The sequence below is a fragment of the Camelus ferus genome, chromosome 4 (assembly GCF_009834535.1).
Source record: "Camelus ferus isolate YT-003-E chromosome 4, BCGSAC_Cfer_1.0, whole genome shotgun sequence".
Taxonomy (NCBI): Eukaryota; Metazoa; Chordata; class Mammalia; order Artiodactyla; family Camelidae; genus Camelus; species Camelus ferus.
The window spans coordinates 30,207,597-30,230,175 of record NC_045699.1 but is presented as its reverse complement, the minus strand read 5'-3'; the positions used below and the strand labels follow the sequence as shown (position 1 = coordinate 30,230,175).

The 22,579-nt window shown below is 38.5% G+C and overlaps 1 protein-coding gene across 7 annotated transcripts in view; it reads right to left on the bottom strand.

Annotated features, from left to right (window-relative positions):
* GLIS3 (GLIS family zinc finger 3) overlaps positions 1-22,579 on the bottom strand; it is a 499,691-nt gene that overhangs the window by 354,726 nt on the left and 122,386 nt on the right. The window contains exon 2 of one of the 7 annotated variants that reach the window (XM_032477751.1): positions 6,062-6,107. The exons of 5 other annotated variants lie outside the window; for them this stretch is intronic. The gene's annotated coding sequence lies outside the window, so the exon portion shown is untranslated. Of the gene's footprint in view, positions 1-6,061; positions 6,108-21,872; positions 21,949-22,579 lie in introns of those variants that run through there. One more of the 7 variants, XM_032477752.1, reaches the window with a different exon arrangement.

Below are 22,579 nucleotides of genomic sequence, written 5' to 3'. Positions count from 1 at the left end.
CTGGAATTCCAGCAGGGACAATAGGATGCAAGCAGATATTTGCTGGGGCTTCTGAGGAAAAAAAGACATTTTCTGTCTTTTCCTGTAAGGTTTAACATGAGAATGTGATGTCTGGAACTACTTACAGATACAATGCTGTAAGAGGAGCAACTCTAGAGCTGAGATATGGAAAGGTAAGTAAATGGCACTGAGGACCCTAAGAATGAAGCCAAAACATGGAAGAAATTTTTTTGCATTATGCCTTTACCTCAAAATGATGCTTACAGAGTAATTTAGAGACAAGCTACAAATTTGGGATTAATGATTTTTTCTATTTAAAGTTAATAATAGTAGCTAAAAATAATGACTAACATATTACTATGCACCTTACACATAGTAAGATCTTGATGAATATTGTTTCATTTCATCTTCACAGCAATACTATGACTAGAATCATTATTTTTCTCATTGTGTCTGCATTGTAGATGAGGAAACAGCAGCACAGAGGGCATAAACAGGTTGCTCAAGGTCACACAGTTAATGAGTGATAGAGGGGGCATTCAGAGCCAGCAGCCGGGCCCAGGGCCCATGCCCTTAACCACTGTATTACACTCTCTGAGCAGGGTAGGACACAAAGAAGCAAATGGAATCGTTTTTTAGATCACTTTTAGGTCAGTTATTCTACGATTCTAACCTTACTTTATCTGGCTAAAGTATTTCCATCTTAATGGCCACAGAAATACCACATGTCCTTTGAGCAAACCTGAGGGCAATAACAGGGTGCTTAAAACAGCACAGTTAGTGTGTGTGACTCAATAACCATTCTGTTCACCAACAGCAAAGTTACTTCTATTCTACTAACGTCACATTAATCTCCTTTCCTGCCAAGTACAAGCTTAACCAGGCCTGCAGTTTTCATTTTAGTTCATTCCCTGGGGAGAAAAGCTTTTATTTATCAAAGCAGATTCCTGCCACACATAAGCAATCTAAGAAACTAGCTGATTTCTAAAATATGCCTTCTATATATGACTACCAAGCACACATTCCCCCAAGTTAAATGATAAAGGGAGAACTGATAATTAACAAGTTCGGGAATGGGGGATAGAGAAGATTTCTATTTCAGATCTTGAGACTACAATGGCTGTGGACAACTTCTGGTCTCCCTGCAGCTCCGACTGACGTCAATGGAAAGGGGACTGAGTGAGAGATCCATGCCTCTGAGCAGCTTTCAAAGAGTGGCCTTAAGAATATAAAGTCTACTAAGTTGCTCAACATGGTGTAGCATGAGTGTCTGAAAACAAGTGTGCTATTCTGCTCGAGCTGAAGTGGGCAGGGTTGGAAGAGGCCGTTGCTACTCAGGGTCCTTTTGTGAGTAGCGATTATGCAATTTGACCATGTCCCTATGCTCTTTGTAAAGTGTGAATCAAATTTTCTGTTAGGGAATAGTATTTTCCACACTCGTGTAGAGAATAATTTGAAAAACCCCAGTAGCTTGCCAGTTCTTACAAAATCTGGCTCTATGTGACAAGGGAACGTGTAATTTTTTGCCCAAAGCCCTATGTCAGTCTCCACATGCTGAGAGATGAAGCTCTGTGGGTGGTTACTTCTTGGTGACACTCACGTCCATCACCTTATGTGCCCTTCAACACAGGTAAATCCATGCCCAGAAAGTCTGCAGCTCCCGTGACATTCATTTCCTTCCCCAAACTTAGGTTGCCTGAATAGGAACAGAGTTCCTAACTTCTCGATAGTGTGCCCCTTCAGTAGAACACTACTGAGCATGCCCGTCATAAATGTACATTCATTTTCATTTAAATTATGTACTCATGCTACTGCCCATGCCAGATACATTATAAAATATACATAAAAGTGCCATTTTAAAAGATCACATGAAAAATAGATAAAACTATAGATTTTCTTCCTGCATTAAAATGAATGCCCATCCTCCACTTTGGAGTCTCCTGATGTAACCCAATCCCCTCATTTTATAGCTAAAGATGCTCAGCTCAAAGAAGTAAAATTAATTCTAACGGGAGTCAACAAGATCACCTAAACCCACACATCCTGATCCTAGATCAGTGTTCCTTCATGAAGGTTCTCAACATTAGTCTATGCCACTTTCCCTCAGGGCATATGGAAGAACATGAGGTCTCTGAGTTTGTCACAGTACCTGGGTGTGGTACTGGCATTCATGAGTGTGGGTCCAGGATGCTAAACAACCTGCAGTCCATAGAACAGTCCTCCACACAAAGAATCCTCTACTCCACATGGCAGCAGGGCCCTTGCTGGGAGCAACCTTCTCAAGATGGGTTTCCTTTTCCCAAGAGAAACTTCAGCAGTGACAAGTCTGTGTTATTCTCACTGCACCAGCTATGCTCTTGGACTCTTATAAGTTATATTCATTCCATTTCACTTTTCTCCACAACCTTAGTAATAATTTTTGTCAGAGAGACTCACTGCTAGAGCCTTTGTAGAATTCCTATCATTTTATGTTCCTCTCTGCCAAGGTTTCTTAATCTCAGTACCATTGGCATTTAAAGCTAGATCATTTTTGTGTGGGGAGTTGTCCTGTGCACTGCAGATGTTGAGCAGCATTCCTGACCCCTATCCACCAGAATCCAGTAGCATCCCCCCAGTATGACAATCAAAATGTCTCCAGACATTGCCAAAATCACCCACAGTTGAGAACCACTGCTCCAGGTCAAAGATACAAGTAAGAAATCTACATTGGCATAAGGAGACAACTCATCCCATCACCTTACCCCTAATTTTTTCTGTTCGTATCAGTCTATGGGTCTATAGCTTGGTGTGAATATAGGGCACATAGTTCACAGAATTGAAGGGTCATTTTTTTTCAGCTTGATATCTCCAGTGCTAGTACAATGCCTGGCACACAGCAGCCACACCATAAGTATTTACTGAAAGAAAGAAGCTTTCTTCAGAACAATACATACCTTCGTGAAATCAAGCCTTAATAAATGAGCCTAATTCCAGTAACAGAAGCCCCAAAAACCTTCTTGAGAAAACATCAGAAAAGTACCTATTATGATAGCTTTGCAATATATAAAGGATTTGTGGTGCGGTTAATCATTTCATCTTTGAACAATTCAACCAGAAAGTAACCATCAGATTATTGTGCCTCTTGTTATCAGTGAAGTTCAGCATCCAATTGCCTTTCCTATTTTGCGGTGGCCTTAGTTTATCTTAGCATCCCACTGTATTATCTGGGAAAGTATTTGAATTGCCAATCTGAAGACAGGGCTATGCAACATGCTTTGAATTAGAATAGAATTTCAAATTTAGCCTGCTTAAATTCATATCTAGCAAGCTACTTATGACTGCTAAGCAGGATTTTTTTTTTTAAGAGCAAACTTTAGTGAGCTTCCCTGAGAATTTTTTTTTCTTGTGTTGGGATTCTACAATCCAGAAAACCTTAATCTTGTGTTTAAAAATAAGCAAGGCTCCCTGGAAAATGATAAAGCCACAAAACACAGAAAGAAATACAACACTTATCCTTCTAGTCTGAGGAAGAAAGGCACCAACAGGCCCCCACTAGGCTCCAGGTCTTGATACAGCTTCACTTGCCCACTTCTATTTTCCACAGCTCTGGTCAAGATGTCTCCTTATGTGTCATGGGTCATCTCAGTTATGACCCCCATGTGGGATGTGCCCCATTTCCCTCTTCCAAGGTAAACCCCATGTATTCTTACCTTCCCTCATCCAGGAAGCCACCTCGGACACTGCCAGCTCTCTTGGACAGTCCTCTCTTAAGAGTTGTTACCACACATCATCTGTACCACACCCTTCCCCACTTAAGCAAATGCTGTCTTAGAGGGTTTGGCTGTGGCTTCCTTTGGATTAAATTGGTCTCCCACATGAGACTAAATTCCTTGGGCATCTATGCCACCCACACTTCACCAGCATCTAGCTCAATCAATCGTGGCCATGCAGTAAGTGGTCAATAAAAACTTGTTAACTGGACTATTCCAGACTGCTAAATATATGAATCTGTGCCCTGTTCTTTATGTACATTTCTTTTGGATTCCATGTGATTGTGTAAATTCAAGGTCCACTTGGCCCCACTCTAACAAAGCTACAAAATGGATTCTCAATGGGATGGCTTTGCACAGTGAGTTAGTTTTCCAGCAGGCTCCTAAGATAGAGTATTCCTGGGGAGATTTCATTCACACTCAGTGCAGAAAGAGACCTACCAAGTTTTGCCACCATCCTGCCAATCCCCTGTTCTGTAAGGAAAAAGACATTGTGTTACTTAACTGCCAGCTCACAACACCAGGTGAGAGAGAAAAGGGTATGCAGCCTTGATTAAAATTAGCCCTCAAGAACAAGGGTCACACCAGATACACTGCTGGTAGGAACTCGTAAAATGGTGTAGCAACTTTGGAAAACGTTTTGGCAATTTCTTAAAAAGTTAAACATCACACCCATTAGGATGACTCTATTTTTTAAAAAGTTTTTTTTTTTTAACAGAAAATAGCAACTGTTGGGGAGGATGTGGAGAAATTAAAACCCTGGTGCAGCAGTATGGAAAACAGTATGGAAGTTCCTCAAAAAATTAAGCATAGAAATATCATATGATCCAGCAACTCCATTTCTTGGTATTTACACAAAGCAGTTGAAAGCAGGGTCCCAAAGAGATATTTGTACACCCATGTCCATTATCTACAATTGTCAAAAAGTGGAAGCAACCCAAGTACACATCCACAGATGAATGGATAAATAAAATGAGTCATATACATAAAATGCAATATTATTCAGCCTTAAAAAGAAAAGAAATTCTGACACACAGTACAACATGGATGAACCTTGAGGACATTACGCTAAGTGTAAGTAAGTCAGTCACAAAAAAGACAAATACTGTAGGATTCCACTTATATGGGTACCTAGAGTAGTCAAATTCACAGAGACAGAAAGTAGAATGGTGGTTGTCGGGGGTTTGGGGGAAGAGAGAACGGGAAGTTGTTACTTAATGAGTATAGAATTTTAGTTTTGCAAGATGCAGAGAATTCTAGGTATTGGCTGCACAACAACATGAATGTATTTACATGGCTGAACTGAACACTTAAAGATGGTTAATACAGTTAATTTAATGTTCCATGCATTTTGCCATAATTAAAATTTTTAAAAATTTTTACACTTAAACATAAATATACCCAGCAACCCCACTCCTCGGTATCTACCCACAGCATATATCCACAGAAAGATCTGTATGCAAATGCCTGTATTAACATTATTCATAATAGCCAAAAAGTGGAAACAACCCAAATAGCCATCAACTGAAGAATGGATAAATAAAATGTGGTATATCCATACAACAGAATATTACTGAATATAAAAAGAATTAAATACCAATACTTGCTACAACAAGGATGAATCTTAAGAACAGTATGCTAAAAGAAAGAAGACAGACACAAGAGACCACATATTGGATGATTCCATTTATATTAAATGCCCAGAAGAGACAAATCCACAGAGACAAAAAGTAGATTAATGGTTGCCTAAGACTAGGAGTAGAAACAAAGATTAACTGTAAATGCACAAAAGCAATTTTATTGGGGTGACAAATATGTCCTAAAGCTGGATTATGATCATAGGTGCACAATTCTATAAGTTTACCTGAACTCATTGGCTTGCATGTTTCCATGCATAGTAGTAAACTGCATATGAAATTAAACTTCAATTAAAAATTAAGTATAAAAACAAATAACAAGGGTTCTTGGTCTGCTTTCTTCACAGACTGATGTCCACCTCTTTTTCCCCCTAATGGTTGAATTTTAGGAGCTTCCTCTAATGGGCCCTTTCATTTCAGAACTATACTTGTTATTGATCATACCTTGGAAAGGAGGATGGATCATCAAATCTATTCATTAATTCCATAAGCAAATATTTCTTGAGGCACTATGCGGGGTACTTGTGGCAAAAAAAGGAAACAAGACAGATGGGGCTCCTTGCAGTCCCAGGGCTAAAAATTACAGACACACAAGCAGGCAAAATAAGACAGTGTAGTATGTTCTACAAAAGGGGAACACACAGATGTGACAGGGCACACGGTGGGGCACCTCACCTTGATTTTGATATCAGGGGATTCTGAAGAAACGCTCAGCTGAGGTCTGAAAAACAAGTATGGAAACAAAGATGAGGCAGGGAAAAGGAATAGTTTTCCATGCAGAGGGAACAGCAGGTGCAAAGGCCCAGAGGCAAGAGAGATGAAATATTTGGAGAACTGATGCTACTGTGTCATAGCGTGAGAGGTGGAGAGTAGGAAAAGAAACCTAAATAAGGGAAACAGGAGCTGGACAATAAAGAGTCTCATAGGCCCATTAAGGAGTTTGGGCTTTTTCCTAAGTGGTATGGGGAGGCAGCAAGTGAACAACATGATCAAATTTGGAGCTTGTTGGAGATGAAACAGGACAACTCAAAACTAGAAGCAGAAAGATCTTTCAGGAGACTGCTATAGATTGATGGTGAGCTGAGCCTGAGAAGAGACAGAAACTGCCACAACAAAAATATCTCCCTGCATGGGAGGTGCCTTATTCCCACACGCATTCTGTCCATTCACATGAAGACTTCAAAATAAAATACAAGGTCCTCCTGTAGCTAACCAAATTAAGGCACTTATTCTAGCCCCATATCCTCCAGCTGTTTCTTTTGACTCAGACACTCCTCTTAGCTTGTCTAATCCCTATATATTCTTGATTTCTCAGTTTAGAAGCCTTTCCTCCAGAAAACCATCTCTGACAATCCCTGAAAGCCACATGCTAGGCTAAAAGCCTCTCCTACATTCTTCTTTTTAAACATGTGCTTATTCTCTACACAGCATGTATTATACCCCTCTGCAAACTGATCTGTTTTATCACTAAATATGTGCTATTCAATAGAACTTTACATGATAATGACAATATTTTACATCTGCTCTGTCCAATGTAGCAGCCACACGTAAGCACTTGAATGTAGCTAGTGTGATTAAGGAATAGAACCTTTAAATTTATTTATTTTTAATTAATTTACACTAAATTTACATAGCCACACGTGGCTACCATACTGGACAGCACAGCACTACACACCTACACACTGTAATCTGTAAACACAGATGCTGTTATCTTGTTCACTGCTGAAACAGGCATACAAAAAAGCATGGGCTATACCTAACAGGAACTTGATAAATATATTTATATAATGAATAAATAATACACACAGACTCAGAATGGCAATAACTTCATTCATTCATTCAACAAACATTTATCAAGCACCTACAAAGTTCCCAGTATTGTTCAAGATGCCAGGGTTACAGATCAAGTCCCCTCCTTTTGTGGCACTTACACTTTAATGGGAAGGCAGAAGCAAACACTAAGCAAAAGAAAAACAAACAATTTCAGAGAGAGAGGTGCTATGAAAAAATAAAGCGAGCTAAGGGGATAAAGAGTAATGGAGAGAGTGTGTGCTAGTTTTAATGATACTTTATCTTAGCAATAGTATTTGCCAGAGCTTCTGCTGTCCCAGCATAAGTCGCATTCTAGCCCATATCAAACAAAACTCATGATGAAAGTTAATGGAACAAACTTTAACAGAAAGTAAGATAATTGCTCAGAAATAAATTCTGTTCTCTGATCATCTTGTCATAAAAGCTTTCAAGTATGCATTTTTGTGGAAAGAAGGCAGTGGCAAAATTGACCCATATTCTGTTTCAAAGCTATTAATGTGTCAAATGGTTAGCCCCAGCAGGCAGAGAATTTCTGCAAACTTTGGGGGAAAACATCTTCTGAATTACTTAGTGTCACAACGTGTGTCAGAACCGGCAGCCAATCAAAATCTCCATCTGCAGCATGTGTCTTCTGTTCTGCAATTCAATTCACTCCACATTTACTGAGCATCTCCCTAAGTGTGAGGGACAGAAATCCACTAGTGCCTACCCTCCAAGAGCTCTCACACCAGGAAGAACAAGAGAAACCACACATTAATAAAAAAGACAACTTGGACAGGGCATGTCACACCATTTTCTTTCTTTTTGTTTTCATTTAGCTTGTGAATGTTCTTTACTCCAAGAATGCTGTATTCTTTCCTAAGACCAAAGTTATTTCATAATTCAGTATCCTTCATGAAATGAAATTTCCCTTAGCTACTACAGCATCTAACACCATTGGGATTACAAATCGTGTACCTGGGAAACGTGTCAGGATATAAAGTGCATTTAGCAAGCTGGAAAAAAAAAATTGTAAAGCTGGTCAACAGCATGTAATTTATGCTAATCACCTGCCTAAGAGGAAATTCTCCAATAGGATCACCTGGACTTTAAAAATATCTGCCCACCTCTCCTGACTGGAAGAGTTAGGTGAAACGGGGCAGGAAAGCACTTTGTAGTTTAAAAAGCCCTGTAAAAATGGTCATGAATATAAAAATGATGAGTCTATCTTCATAGCACTAGTTGACTGGTGCATATAGGTAAACCAATATTCAAACACAGAGAAGAGAGATAAAAACTTAGCCTCGTGAAGACAGGGGCAAAACTTAGCTGAGATGATCTCCAGCCCTCTTGATAGAGCAGAGGATTAATATGCGAGCAGATAAATCAATGTGCAAACCCTCTCACCTTATCTCTGAGATTCTCCAGTTAGAACTAGTCTGAACTTCTGCATGCACAGTCATTAGTCACATGTTTGCTTTTGAGGAGACAGGAAAGACACATGCATGTGTGTGTGTGCACATATAAATACGTGTGCATATGTTATATATACACTCATTTTCAGATGGGAAGGGAGCTCATCTCTTTTGTTAATTATGATGGCCAGCTTTTGTGGAGGATGACACATCACTTATCATTTATGACGAAGAAAAAGTCTGTTTGGTCTCATTACCACTCTATTAAGAGATGATTCCTAGAATTTCCAGTGTTCTACTTTAATCTTCCAAGCATCAAAAACCCTGGAGTTTTACTATAATGCCATTACCTGGGTCTATGCCATGAAATCATCCTTCTATGATTCAATTTTGATGCACTGAATGTTCCCATCATCAGCTTCCACTTCCAACACCTACTGAAAGCGCTAGACTCAGAAAACATGTCTGCAATTGAACCCCTTCAAAGTTTCCTCATGACACTGTATTACTACAAAGTCATGTTCCAGCTCTCAATGTTTGTTTTCAATAGTACAACAATACCTGGTTGGTACTTGCTGGATTTTAAAAGAAAGATGAACTCAGTTGTTTTCAAAATCCTTTCCTTAAAATGGTTCTACAATATAGGGATAGACACAGGAGACTTAAAAGTCAAAAATCTGGTTCTAATGCAATTGCTTATTCTAAATTGCAATTCTAAATTCAAGTATAATTCTCATTTTGATACTGGACTCCATGTTGTTTGGTGTGATAGTCCCATTGAGGCCTTCCTAATGTTAGAGAAAATCATGTCCACATAAATTCATTACATATGTTCAGTGAAGATTGTTTTTTCAAAAAGTCTTTGACTTTTCCTTCTATTTAAATAGACAGATGCCAGGGCAGTTTTTCTTCCCTAGTTCTAAATTAATTCCATGCAAGGGGAAAATGTGGGTTGAATTGGCAAACGCACTGGACTTAGAGAACCCCAACAGGGTTCTGAAGGAAGGCTAGAGAGAGCCAAGTTCAGCTGCCACATGGAAGTTCACCGTGATGCATACCTGGTTGTTCTTTGTTTTCAGTCCTACCCAAGTATTTCTATAGTTTCTAGTACACGCCAAGTCCAATGTGGCCCAGGACTCAGGTTTCAAAACTCCTCACACTTTTCTGGTAAGTTTATTCTGACTATAGCTATGGATTTGTAAATATTCATTCTCTATCTGATGAGCAGGATGTGGGGGAGGGGGCTGTCACAATAAAAAGAGATGAAGCAGACAAAGAATGTCACATGCATTGTATGAAAAATCAGAACTCCTCCTCTCTTGAATAGCAAATTGGAATCGATCTGATTCGCACAACAGCGTAAGAGAATGGAGACCTCAGTACATTAAAGAGTGAACATTCAAAGGGAAACAGAGCTACACTAAGGGGACTGCTGCTGCCAGGAGCTGAGGCTTTGGAAAATGTGCTAGTGAAGCAAACAAAGGAGAGGGTAATGTTTCCCAAGTTAACTCCAGCTTGCTTTTGTCAGCCTATTCTGTGATCTCTTCCACTCCCATGGAACAATAAACGGGGTCTGCAAATGTGAAGCAGGGCACCAGGGTAATTGGTTCATAAGCACAAAAGTGGTCAACCCAAAACCCAGAAGCCAAAGAGAACTTTCATGCTTCAGAAGAATTGTGCGGGGAAGCACACAGAGCATGATGTAACACATTCACTTGGCTCAGACCCCATACCTGTTTGTAAGCCATTAACCATAAAAGCATTGTGGCATTAAAAAAAAATTGTTTAGCCTTCCCTTCATGACAACTGTTATGGGCCTCTCACCCTAAACATGGGCAGGCAAATGATTCCCTCCAAAAAGGGGTAACATTGGCAGAGGTTTTTAAGAGTGAAAAACTTCAAGCATGTGCACCCACATAGCAGTACACAGCATGGACTGTCCTTGTTTCTGAAAGTAGCACCCGTCTGTAAAGAGACCAAGAAATGTGATTTGGTTCTGAGGCAAGCCACTTGCAGTAACCTCATCCCCTACAGTTCCTTCTTTAGAAGACATGGCTTGCTTATATATTTTAAAGTGGTAAGCTCCAAACAGGTAAAGCTAATATAGTTTAATTTATGTGTCAAAGTCTGAGCCACGGTCCTATACCTGTGGTCCCTTAATAAGTAACTCTTTAGCAGAGAATCACGAGCAAACCCTCTATTTTCTGGTCACTTTCAGTTGGCATCCCAAATCACAATTCAAACAAAATTAAAATAAACAAAGGGATTTCTGTGGAATTAAATTTTGCAGCAGCATGAAATAGTATTTAATAAAACAACCAACAGACAATAATGGCCTCTTTAAAATTAAAGCAAGATGAGGACTTACAAACATATGGGACTTATTTAGCATCTGTTATGAGATTGAAAAACTCATCAAAATGGACTTTTCCTTCTCCCTCTACTTCCATTAAGATTTATTTAGATTCTGCTCTAGAAGATGGCATGACACGCCTAAAGAAGAACTCTCTTGATTCATATGCTCCATCCTGCTCCTCCTCAGTCTTACCAATCTACCCCAGTTGCTCAAGCAGAAAAGCCACACATCATTCTTTATTTGTTGCTTCCCTTTTACACCACCATATCGTATCAATCAGGAAGTCTTGATGATACTTCCCAAATCCATCCCCAATCCATCTACTTCTCCCCATCTCCATTACAATCACCAGGGTCTAAACCAGAGCTGTCTGATATAACTTTCTGCAATGATGGAAATGTTCTATACGTGTACTGTCCAATACAGCAGATCCAACCACAGGTATCTACTGAGCACTGGAAATGTGGCTAGTGTAACTGAAAAAAAAATTACTTTAGGTTAATTAATTTGCAGTGGGGGAGGGGTATATAAATGTTTTTAATTTCCTTTCCATATTCTATTTCTTGAGATATGTGGATTGGCTCTCTCCCCTTCTTTCTCCTCTAGCCTCAAGTCATCTTGCTACTTTTTTCTTCCCTCTTTCTCCGCTCATCTTTCTTTTACTCAACAAACTTCTGCTTATCTCTCACGTTCCGGTGTAGAAAATTTTAACTAGTTCTTATTTTGTAACTGTTTTTATAAAAAACTGTGGTAAAACATACACATAAAATTTATGATTTTAATCATTTTTAAGTGTACAGTTCAGAAGTGGTAAGTATATTCACATTGTTGTGCAACTATCCTCCAGAATTTTTCATCTTGTAAAACTGAAACTGTGTTGTTAAACTACAACTCCCTTTCCTCAGTCCCTGGCAACCACAATTCTGCTTTGTCTCTTTGAATCTGACTACTCTAGATACCTCATACAAATGGCATCACACAGTATTTATCTTTTTGTGACTGGCTCATTTCAGTTAGCATAATGTCATTCAGGCTCATCCATATTATAGCATGCATCAGATATGTTAATTAATTTTGAATTAAATTTAAACTGCCACATATGGCTAGTGGCTACCATACTGGATAGCCAAGTCTAAATCATCACCATCTTCTAGTCTCCCTTACTCACTCTTTACCCCCTAAAACCAATTCCTTACATAACAGTCAAATTGAGCTTTTAAAAATACAAATCACAATGTACCAAATCAGCCCATATACCCCCCACCTTAAAACACTCCCATGGATTAATTTTTTTCATAGAACTCATAGCTATTTGAAATAATCCTTATCACTATTATCTGTTACCGTCTCTAAAATATGAACCTTAGAGAGACAAAATTGGTCATTACTGTATCCTTATTAACTCAAACAGTGCCTGGCACATAAGTAGAGCTCAAAAAGTAACTGCTGAATGAATAAATAAATGAATTTGGAATAGACACTTCTTTAATTTTAATTTTATCTTCTGTTTTTTGCTTTATAGCAATCCTCCACTAATGGAGGTGAGGCCTCCATTAGCAAGAACAAATGCTTGGAGCTTCTGCACCTAACACGCCAGGGGGTTGTTGTAAAATATCCATGCCATCTTACATAGTCCTCTGTGACCACTGACACAAGTCTGACAGAGAACTGACCAACATCAGGCACATAAGCTAGAATTGGGTCCTTTAACTATGTTAGCTACTTAGTAGTACCATGGTCTAAACCAGAGTTTCCAAAACAGTATGTTCTTACTGGGTGACAGGTGTAACAAGACGAGGGAACCTGAATACCCACAGCCCCCAGGCCTGTTGACTGCATCCTCTACAAATCTTACTTATTTGACTTTGTGTGGTGAACAAATATCACCATTTCCTACATGTCTCAAGATACAAAAATTCTTTTGAAGCACTGCTAACCCACTGAACCCACCCTTCAATAAATGTGACCAAATCCAAAACCCTCAAAATATCATTCAAATATTTAGAAATCAGTTACTTCCCTCATACCCATAGTGAACAAAGAGAAAGATGGGGGAAAAAACACCAGATATAAATCTGACTTTAGCTAAAGTGATCACTATTCTGAGCTTTTTCAATGAAAAAATATTAATATTTTTTAAAACTTACAAATAATGCAGCTGAGCTAAGTGAAGGGTGAGGCCTTAGCTGGTATAGTTAGCATGGGTAGCAGGTCCATAGTGGGCAGAGCAGGGATTGGGGTTTGTCTCACATGACTGTTATGTTGAAGATGCTGGACCTAGGAGGCAGCCCACATGGCCAGGAAATTGAGAAAATAAGCAAATATACCGAGAATAAAAGGAGCAGGGTTCTCATTGTTGGAGAAGGAGATACAAACAGGAAAAGGGACACAATCTGGATAAGCCCCTGTGGTGTTAAACTGGAATTGAAGGTATTAGTACAAACTCAAGTTTTTTAATATCTACAGTTAGACAGATATAGAAAGACATAAAGATGTTTGTGTGTGTATGATATGTTTGTGTGTGTGTGTGTATATTTCCAAGACATTTCAAAAGGACTCAGAAGGCAGTTTGAAAGGGTTATTACCACTGGACAAAGCTGAGACATACTGAACATTAAAATAAATATTGAGAGCAATGGTTTATAACATACTGAGAAAATTAAAATTCATGACATACTGTATAAACAATATTTTTACTGTGGAATAAAATAAATTTAGAAGGAATGATGGGATTAGAAAATAATGATACAATAAAAGCAGAGTAAAAGTGTGATGAGGAATAGGATATTTAAAAAATACTTCCATATCAAAACTCACTAGTCACTTATAAATTCCTGAATACAAAATATTAATCAACTTTACAGAGAAGAAACCTGGCATACACTATTCTGACCAAGTGACAGAAGTTAACGTCACCAGCACTGGACACAATGATGCCCCTGACTTGATTTCTTGAGAAAAACACAGTATCACATCTGAGGCCTTCCCGCCCAAAGCACACCACCTCATCATGAGCAACATGGACAATATAAGAGGCAGGTGCTCATCAAAAAAAGACTAAGGAACTATTCCTGATTAAAGGAAACTAAAGAGACATGATGAAAACAATGTGGGACTCTAGGTTGGATACCACTAGAGCAAAAAGGAAATGGAAAAATAAGAGAAGAGTTTCTTTTTTATCTTCTCAGAAATATACCCTGAAATATCTCAAGGTGTTGGAACATGCTTATAATTTACTCTCAAATGATTCAGAAAAAAATACATATAGAGAGATATATGTCAAAAGTCGACATTTTTGAAGAGCAGAGAGAATGATATGCTAAAAATCAGGGGGAAATGTTAAAATCTGGGGAATCTGGGTGAAGAGCATATGGGAATTCTTTTCTGTAAGTCTGAAATTGATTAAAAATTTTACATTTAACCAAAAAAATATAGGTAATTTTTTAAATAATTTTTTATTCGGCATTTTCTTGGAACCCTCAAGCATGCACAAAATACATGTATAATACAGGGGCCATGAATTAGCTGGAAAAAGATTTTCTCCCATCTTCCTTAGATGAATGAGAACATAAAGATCAATTAGTGACCTAACAGGCTTTGATATTTCTCTAGATTCAATTATGGCACCTGACCTGATTTTTTTTTTCCACAACCCTCGTTTGATATCAAAGAATGTCTGAAGAAAGAACTACCAACGCACAGAATGGAAAATCTAACATTTGCCTTTGGCTACCTTGTGATTATACCCTGCAAGAAAGGGGCAAAGATAACATGGAAATACCAAGAGGCAGGTTGAGAAAAGCACTGCATGTGCTGACAATGAAAGAAAGAAGAGGTCAAGGCAAACATGATGATAGGAATCAGACAGTCCGAAAAAGAAGTATCATCTGTCTTTAAGAAAGAGGAAGTCCCAGTGCTGGGAATCATCTCCAAGAGCTCTTGAAAGGGGCCCCAGAGGTCACCTAGGTAAATTTCCCCATGTAAAGAGGAGGAAATTGATAACTGGAGCTGGACCACGGCTTGTCTCTTAGCCTGACAAAACTAGATAAAACCCAGAGACCCTGCCTCTCAGGCTACCATGTCACCATCTTCTATGCAAAACAGTTCTTTCAGGACAAAGGTGATTCCCCTTTATGGAAAGACCAAGAGAAAAGTTTTATGCCACAGAGTAAGGAATTAAGTCTCCATTTTGCATTCAGGTCTGGGAAGAATATCCAGATCAGCTATGCTTGGACAGAACCTGAAAGAGAAGGAGGAAGAAGCTACTCAGGCTCTCAGGACAATGGAGTTGGAGCTTTGCCATGGGCCCAAAGGACCCTCCAGAAGTCTTTGTCTTTGACCATTCATGCCACCAGTGCCACCTCCAGACTCTTTTCCCTCCTTCCCTTTTCTCCACCTAGAGTCAGCGAGATCATGTGTGTTTGGGAAGTTTTAAGCTTTGCATAAACATAAACCATTACAGTCCACAACTTCTCCAGACGCTGTAGCAAAGTACACCTTTCTCTTTCTCTTCTATTGCAACTCGCAAGCAAATACTCTTCTCTCTACCCAGCTTCTCCCACTATCCATTTATCTAAAAGTCAACCTCTCAGTATCAGATTCCTCATGATTCAGCTCTTCCAGCAAGCTTTACACTGACCCACCTTAGGATCTAAAAAATGGACACAGAAATGAGACGCTTAGAACGGGCCCACCCTTTCCCCTTGTGTTTAACCTTTCCATTTGTGAATCACTTAACACTCACCACCAACAGCAAACATAACCAGATCCAGCCAAGACTTTGCTTAACCCCACAGGACTGGAGCTTGCCAAATGTTTCAAGTCAGTGTCACTATCTATCCAATGTCAAGTGCTTGTACAGATCACTAATTCAGTAGGCACGTTTTTGGATGTGAGGGTCAAAGAACAGTGGTACTTTAAAAGAAAGAATAAAGGCATCACCTGAATCAAGTCTGGGCAGTACCAAGTCCAGGGAAATGTGTTATACTTTAACTATGCACTCGCAATTTGAGTAAAAAACGCGGTATATCTTAACACATTGGCTTAGCAAGTGCACACATTTGAGATAAAAGACATCAAATTAATTTTGTCAGTAAGATGAAAAAGATGCAACATTCTATTTCTTGAGCCAAAGTGTTCATTCAGAGGGTTATAACAAGCAGGAGGGGAATAATAGAGTATGGCCTGCTTTGTTTATCTCAGTCGCCTTCGGGTTAACTTACTGCTATTCCTTAGAGAATTAGAGAAAAAAATACTTTTTAGGTAGGCTGAGGTTTTTTAAGGAAACAGAAAGATTACTTTTTAAGTACTTACATCTCCTACACCTACGCTCCACAAGAATTTTTTAGATTTAAGAAATTGCTTTGAGATAATTTGGCCCCAATTTTTAATTTTACAAATTAGGAAACAAAAAGGCAGACGGAGAAGGGACTTAACATCTGCACTGCCTCCTCTTCCCCTCTAGTCCAGCACATCCCCACATATCTCAGAGCTGGAGTGAGAATATTCAAGTCTCGGTCCTTTGTACTTTGTGACTCTGGTCAACTCATTTAACCTCGTGGGTGAGATAGATACGATGTCTTCTCACAACCACTGCTTCCAATGTTTACATTCTATGATTCACCACCCCTAGGCTAAAAGTTTATACATGTGCTTCTCTCAAAGACACAATCCAACCGCCTGACCATAAAGAGTCAAATGCTAGATAAAATTTGACTTTCGGAGACCCACGCTCATTTTCTTTAGAACCTGGGCCCCCTTGTTTATTCTCACAGCTGATCTCATGGTTCCTTGATGAAAAAAATTTGTTTTAATCAGCCTCTAAAACACCCCAGGAACCTCTTGAACGACTGCAGCTTACATTAGAAGCCACCTTCCATGAGTGGGAGCAAGTAAATTCACTACAGAAGCCAACCTAAAATTCCCTTGGGTTTTTAAACAGTATTTTAAAACTCCATCTATGCTTCAAAATTAAAGTTTTGAATTTTTGAAATTTGCTTAAAATATTGATGGTTTTCTGCATTTTCTAGTTATGTCTTTGATGATAGTGTTAAGGATACTTTATGAGGAGGGGCATTCCAGGCAGCGTAAGTACAAATTTTGGAAATTCTGTATTTTGAAATTGTTATCTATAAATTTCAGACCCAATTTTGCAGGCTTATCAGCAACTTCTACAGTGAAAACAATATAAAACAAAGAATAAAGGAAAATACCATTAAATTCAATAGCTTCTATACTCTACAACAAACAGCCAGAAAAAACCCACCACACTAAACTGCTAAACTCACAATTAGAAACATGTTGAAAGTGCCAGGTGGTATTTATATCAAGACAAGGACAGCTCCCACGATCACACAGAATGGGCTCAGAGGAAATTGTCTTCACTTGAAGACTTTGTGCTCTGATACAAATCGACCACCTAACCCTGAGCTTTTACCCAACTCCTGTAGGCCTCAGTTTCCTAATCTATAAAACAAAAAGAGGTACCAAGGTCATCTCAAACATTATTCCTAGTCCTAACAAAAGTTCAATCATGATTATAACCGAGTAACTAAAAGCTTGCTAACAAACAGTGAATTTGCCAATTTTTCATCTGGCAATCACACCGATAACTTGAAAAAAGTGTATGAATGCTTATCATCAAGGTGTTTTGTAGGATGTTTCTCATCATGCCCTGTTCTCTTTTATGAAGACTCCTTGGGAAAATCTTTCATCTTGTGTTTCATTAGGAATAGCCCTATTTCACTATCTAATCTTAAAGGCACTATGATTCACACAGTTGATTATGTTTTCCCTCCTCGCACTGGCAGCAGGAAAACTGAGAACCCAATCTCTGACTCGCCTCTAGCAGATGGTACAGGGCCCCATGAGATGCATTTGAGGTCCTAACTTTGCTTCATCCCACTTTCCATTCTCCCCATTTCCTCACTTACCTGTTTTCATCTTTTTTGTATTTTTTGTATCTTTGTAATCTCCTTTTAACCTTTTTTTTTGACACACAGGAGATATTTCAAGCTAGTTTCATTTTCTGACATCAGCGTTGAACAGCAGAACCGTTCCTTTAGTGACTTGCATCTTTAAACACTGTCACTACACCAACACATAAAAGCATCAGAGCACCATTTAATGTTCTCTTATACATAATTCTATGCCAAAATTTAAATCACAATTGTCACTTTGAGTATCATTATCATTACAACACTTTTAAGCCCTTATATTTACATAAATCTTCATAGTATTTTTCTAGTGAGATTTCATATTTGTTATCTCATTTGATTTCCTCAACAATCATACAGAATAGTTGTAGCAGGTATTAATATGACTATCTTCATGTTTACAGATGAGGAAAACAGGTTTGGAGAAGTTAAGTAGCTTGCCCATACTGACAAAGTAAGTTAATAAGGCAAGACCACAGGTTTTTTCCCCCAAGTCTAGCATTTTTCTCCATAACTACAAAAAAATGTCTCTTATATAGTTTACTCTTTGAAATTTTGTCCTAGGATCCATGACTCAGATGTTTTATTTAGTTAGTTTTCTAAGTAGTATCAGCCTGCTAGTCAAAATCATATCAATTACCCTTTGGTAATGGAACATCAGCATGATGAGAACTAAACAGCCAAGACTCTGGAAAATTTTTTAGCCATTAGAAAATGCATGAGTAATTTCTTTCCTCCATTGGAATTCAGTGATGGCATTAAGAAAACTCATTCCTGCAACCTAACAAGGAACATAAATGCTTTAATGTGGTCTGCTAAAGTAGTCACACAGAGTAAAACTGCCTCTTGAGTCACCAGAACTAGTAAAAACCATTTAGTTGTAGAAGATGAAATTTAGACAAGGCAGACTGAAGAGAAGATCTAACCAACTGTTTCTTGATGATGAGCTCACACTACTTCAACCACATCTAAGGGAAAGAATCATGAAGTTCAAATCATATTAATTTCCAAGTCATTGACATTGCTAATGTATGAGAGGGTGAAATGCTGACAACTTGAACTCTTGAGACCTTGAATAAACCAGAGTCGATTCATCCTACAAGTCATGAATTTGGGAAGTAAGGGAGCACTGCATATGCAATTTCTCTGAGTTTTAATTTCTCCAGGGAAAGTGAGGAAGGAGAAGGTCAAACACTTTGTAACTCAATGTTCTATGAATGTATGAATGTCTATTAGCGCCATCTACCTGAAATATTATCAACAATTGGCCAGATTTTTAAAATATATTTATATAATGTGTGAGTAATGGGTAAACGTCCCAGCACATTTAAATCATTATTCAGGAATTTGACTATTTTCCTTTAATCAACTTCAAACATTACTGGTTTGAATTACTAATTCCTGTCCATGAGACAATGTATTCACATAAGTGTCTTTTCTCAGCAGGCTGTGCATTGGATACTCAAGTCAATTCTGCTTTCCAATATCTTGACAATAAGAATGAGCAGAAGTAAGCTGGTATTTTATTTGGTTAATTTTTTAATATACATACAGCCTGCATTCTCCCCAAGTAATGTATAAAACTCTATGAAGATAGAACCATATATGTCTTTTTAACAACTGTATGCTCAGTACCTGACATAGTCATTAGATTAAATATATGTTGAATAAGTGAAAATAAAAAAAAAAAAAACCAACAAATACAAATTACAAAACTCAAACAGAAATACTAGCTTTTCCCAAGATAAGGTTAGCAGATGCTATGCCTAGGCTCAAACTCTGTATCACAACCCGTCTATGCCTAAGGGAGAGTGAATGGTAAGAAAGAGCTAAGCAAGGATAAGAGAATTGTATGGCTTCCTGCTTCTTACTGAAGTAGAACCTTATAGCGTTGCTTCAAAGTGTGGAGATAGCAAGGTATGAAGCAGAGCCAAGTCTCCTTCTGGCTACTCCTTATCTGTATGACCTTAGGCAAGTTATTTAACTTTCCTGACCTTTGATTTCCTCCACGGCAAATGGGGCAGGAGTAACAGTGTTCACCTCTTAGAGTTGTTGATGAGGACTAAAAAGAAAATGAGTGCAAAGTGTCTAGTTTATAGCATGACCTCAGTAAGTGGTGGCTAGTGTTATTAATTAATTAGTTTGAAGTAACTTCTAGAATATCCCTCCACCCAGTTTTTAAAAGAATCAGAATTATTCATCTCTGAGAGGGGTACAGTTGGTGAGATAGATAGATAGATAGATAGATAGATAGATAGATAGATAGATAGATAGATAGATAGATATAAAATCACACATGATATGTATATGAAATCCAGTGAAATCTGCTGAGAATAATAATTAGGAGTGTCCTTGGTTGGGGAAAAGTCCTAGCACACGAGGAAGAAGCCTGGTGTGGGGAGAGGTCTGCAGAAAGATGATACAGCAGTTCTGTCCCTTTGCTTTGCTGATGGGGAGTGTGCAGAAGGAGACAGTGAGCTCTGCAGTAGTTGGCAGCCTCACCAAGCACCCCTATTTTTCTCTTTCTCTCTCTCTCGGGTATTCCCCTCTAAGGCAGGTGATCTTTGCTGGTCCCAGAAAGACAGGTATGAGCTTGCCAGACTCCAAAAGATAGTTCTGGGTCATGTCATGTTACAAAATCAAACAAACAAACCCTTAGGTCCACATAATGATGGTCTGTCTGGAATGGAAAGTTGGGAAGAGCTACTGAAGTTTTCAAAGCAAAAATTGTATAAAAGGCAGTGACTTCAGGATTATATTGACCTCTATGGTACAGATCCCTGTCCTAACACAATGGCAAAATATGGGGCTGATAAAGTAGAAACTTTGAGCACAAGGAATAGTATAATTCTGAATGGGTACTCTGATATTTCTGTATAACTTACTATTGACTGAAAGAGTGACTTGAATAAGCCACTGATACCTGAAAAATATTTGAATAACACCTGAAAATGCCAGTATCTCTAAGAGTCAAGTACTGATTTACAGAACACAAAAGAAGATTTATGAACTCTGGAACGTGTAAGTTCTTGGCATAAAGATATACAGCAGAGCTCTCTGAGACTTCTGTGAAATCAAAAGGTTCTATGCAGATAGAAACCCACAAGTATCATCATGGGAGGAAACCAAAGCATGATACCTGGTGATGGCCAAGAAGTTCTAAACTCCCTCCAGGAAGAAAAAGAAAGGAGAAGCAATGTTGATTCAATTGAAAGCCAACACTGTGGAGGATCATATAACCTTCCTTCACTTCCTCATTTCCTAGGGTTGCCCTTGGACCCAAGGGATATAGGCAAAGGGATGATGACATCAGAATGTGTGTGTTCACACCTGTACTGAATTACATAGTTTGTTGGAATCAGTACGTGTTTAACTTAGAAAAACTTGTTGAGGACTTCTCTATCAATTTTCCATCCTCAAGTCAGGAAGTTTATTCTCCCTCTACTTAAAAAGAACAGAAGGGGAGTGGGGAGAAGAATTACAGAGTTATAAAGGGACCAAAGCCTTGGACTGTAAGGGAACAAAAATAAAGCAAATTTTTGAAATACAAAAGGGTGAATTAGAAATTGGTGGAGGGAAGTCTAAGGTGGCAATAAAAAGAAAAGGGGCCTGCAATCTGGGGAATAATGATGAATTTAGTTTTTTTAATGCTGTGTTTTAAATGCTGAGGGGACATTCTAGACACAGCTGACAGGGAACATGGGGTAGCAGGAGGGGCTGAGACAGAGAGATGAGAACTGCAACACAAATGTAGCAGGTTAAACTATGAGAAAACATAACTCCTCACTGCAATGACAAATTCTCATTTATGTGGCCAAGGAACAAATTTCTACCAAAATCAATCTCAAAAGATTCACCTGCAAAGATCTATTTTGTATATATAAAATCATATTTATAATTAAATAAATGTATGAACTAAATGTCTGCTCTCTAGACAACTGCTACAAATACAGGGCTGGGGAAGAGAAGTAGCACAGTATTCCAGGTACCTCTCTACAAAGTGCTTCTTAATCCCCCACGTACGTATGCATGCTTGTGCAAGCCTCCTGGCTTTCAGGTAAACACATCTTTGCTCTTAATAACCTGTGAACACAGCAATATGAAATGAAAAATGATCAAAACAACGATGCTTCCCATCAACATACAGCCCAAATACAGAAATTGCTAGTGCCACCTATTGCTGAAAACACAGAACTGAAAGCTAGCTTAGGCGCTGACTTCCATACGTGAAACTGCTCTGTTATCTACTCACATATGAAGTTCAAAATCCACCCACCAGGAGAGCCCAATAAAGAGAGTTCACTTTACTCTAAAATAAAACAAACCTGCCATGGATATTAACAGCTCCTACATAAAGCTTTATGGAATATAAGAAGATTCTAGCAATAATTAACAGTTTTAATATAAAAAAATCATGAGGCAGACTTATATATACTAATAGAGGATGAGCTCCAGAATAAGTTAGGTGTAAAAAACAAGATTCAGAACGGTGTATATGATATGCTGCCATTTATGAAAAAAGGGAGTATGCACATATGTGCATAAAAGATCTCAGGAAGGAAATACAGAACAGCAAGACTGACTATTTCTTAGGAGGACACCTGAAGGAATGGGAAAGAATTGGGAGACTTGCTGGGGGAAGTTACAGCTCAGTGTTAGAGTACATGCCTAGCATGCACAAGGTCCTAGGTTTAAT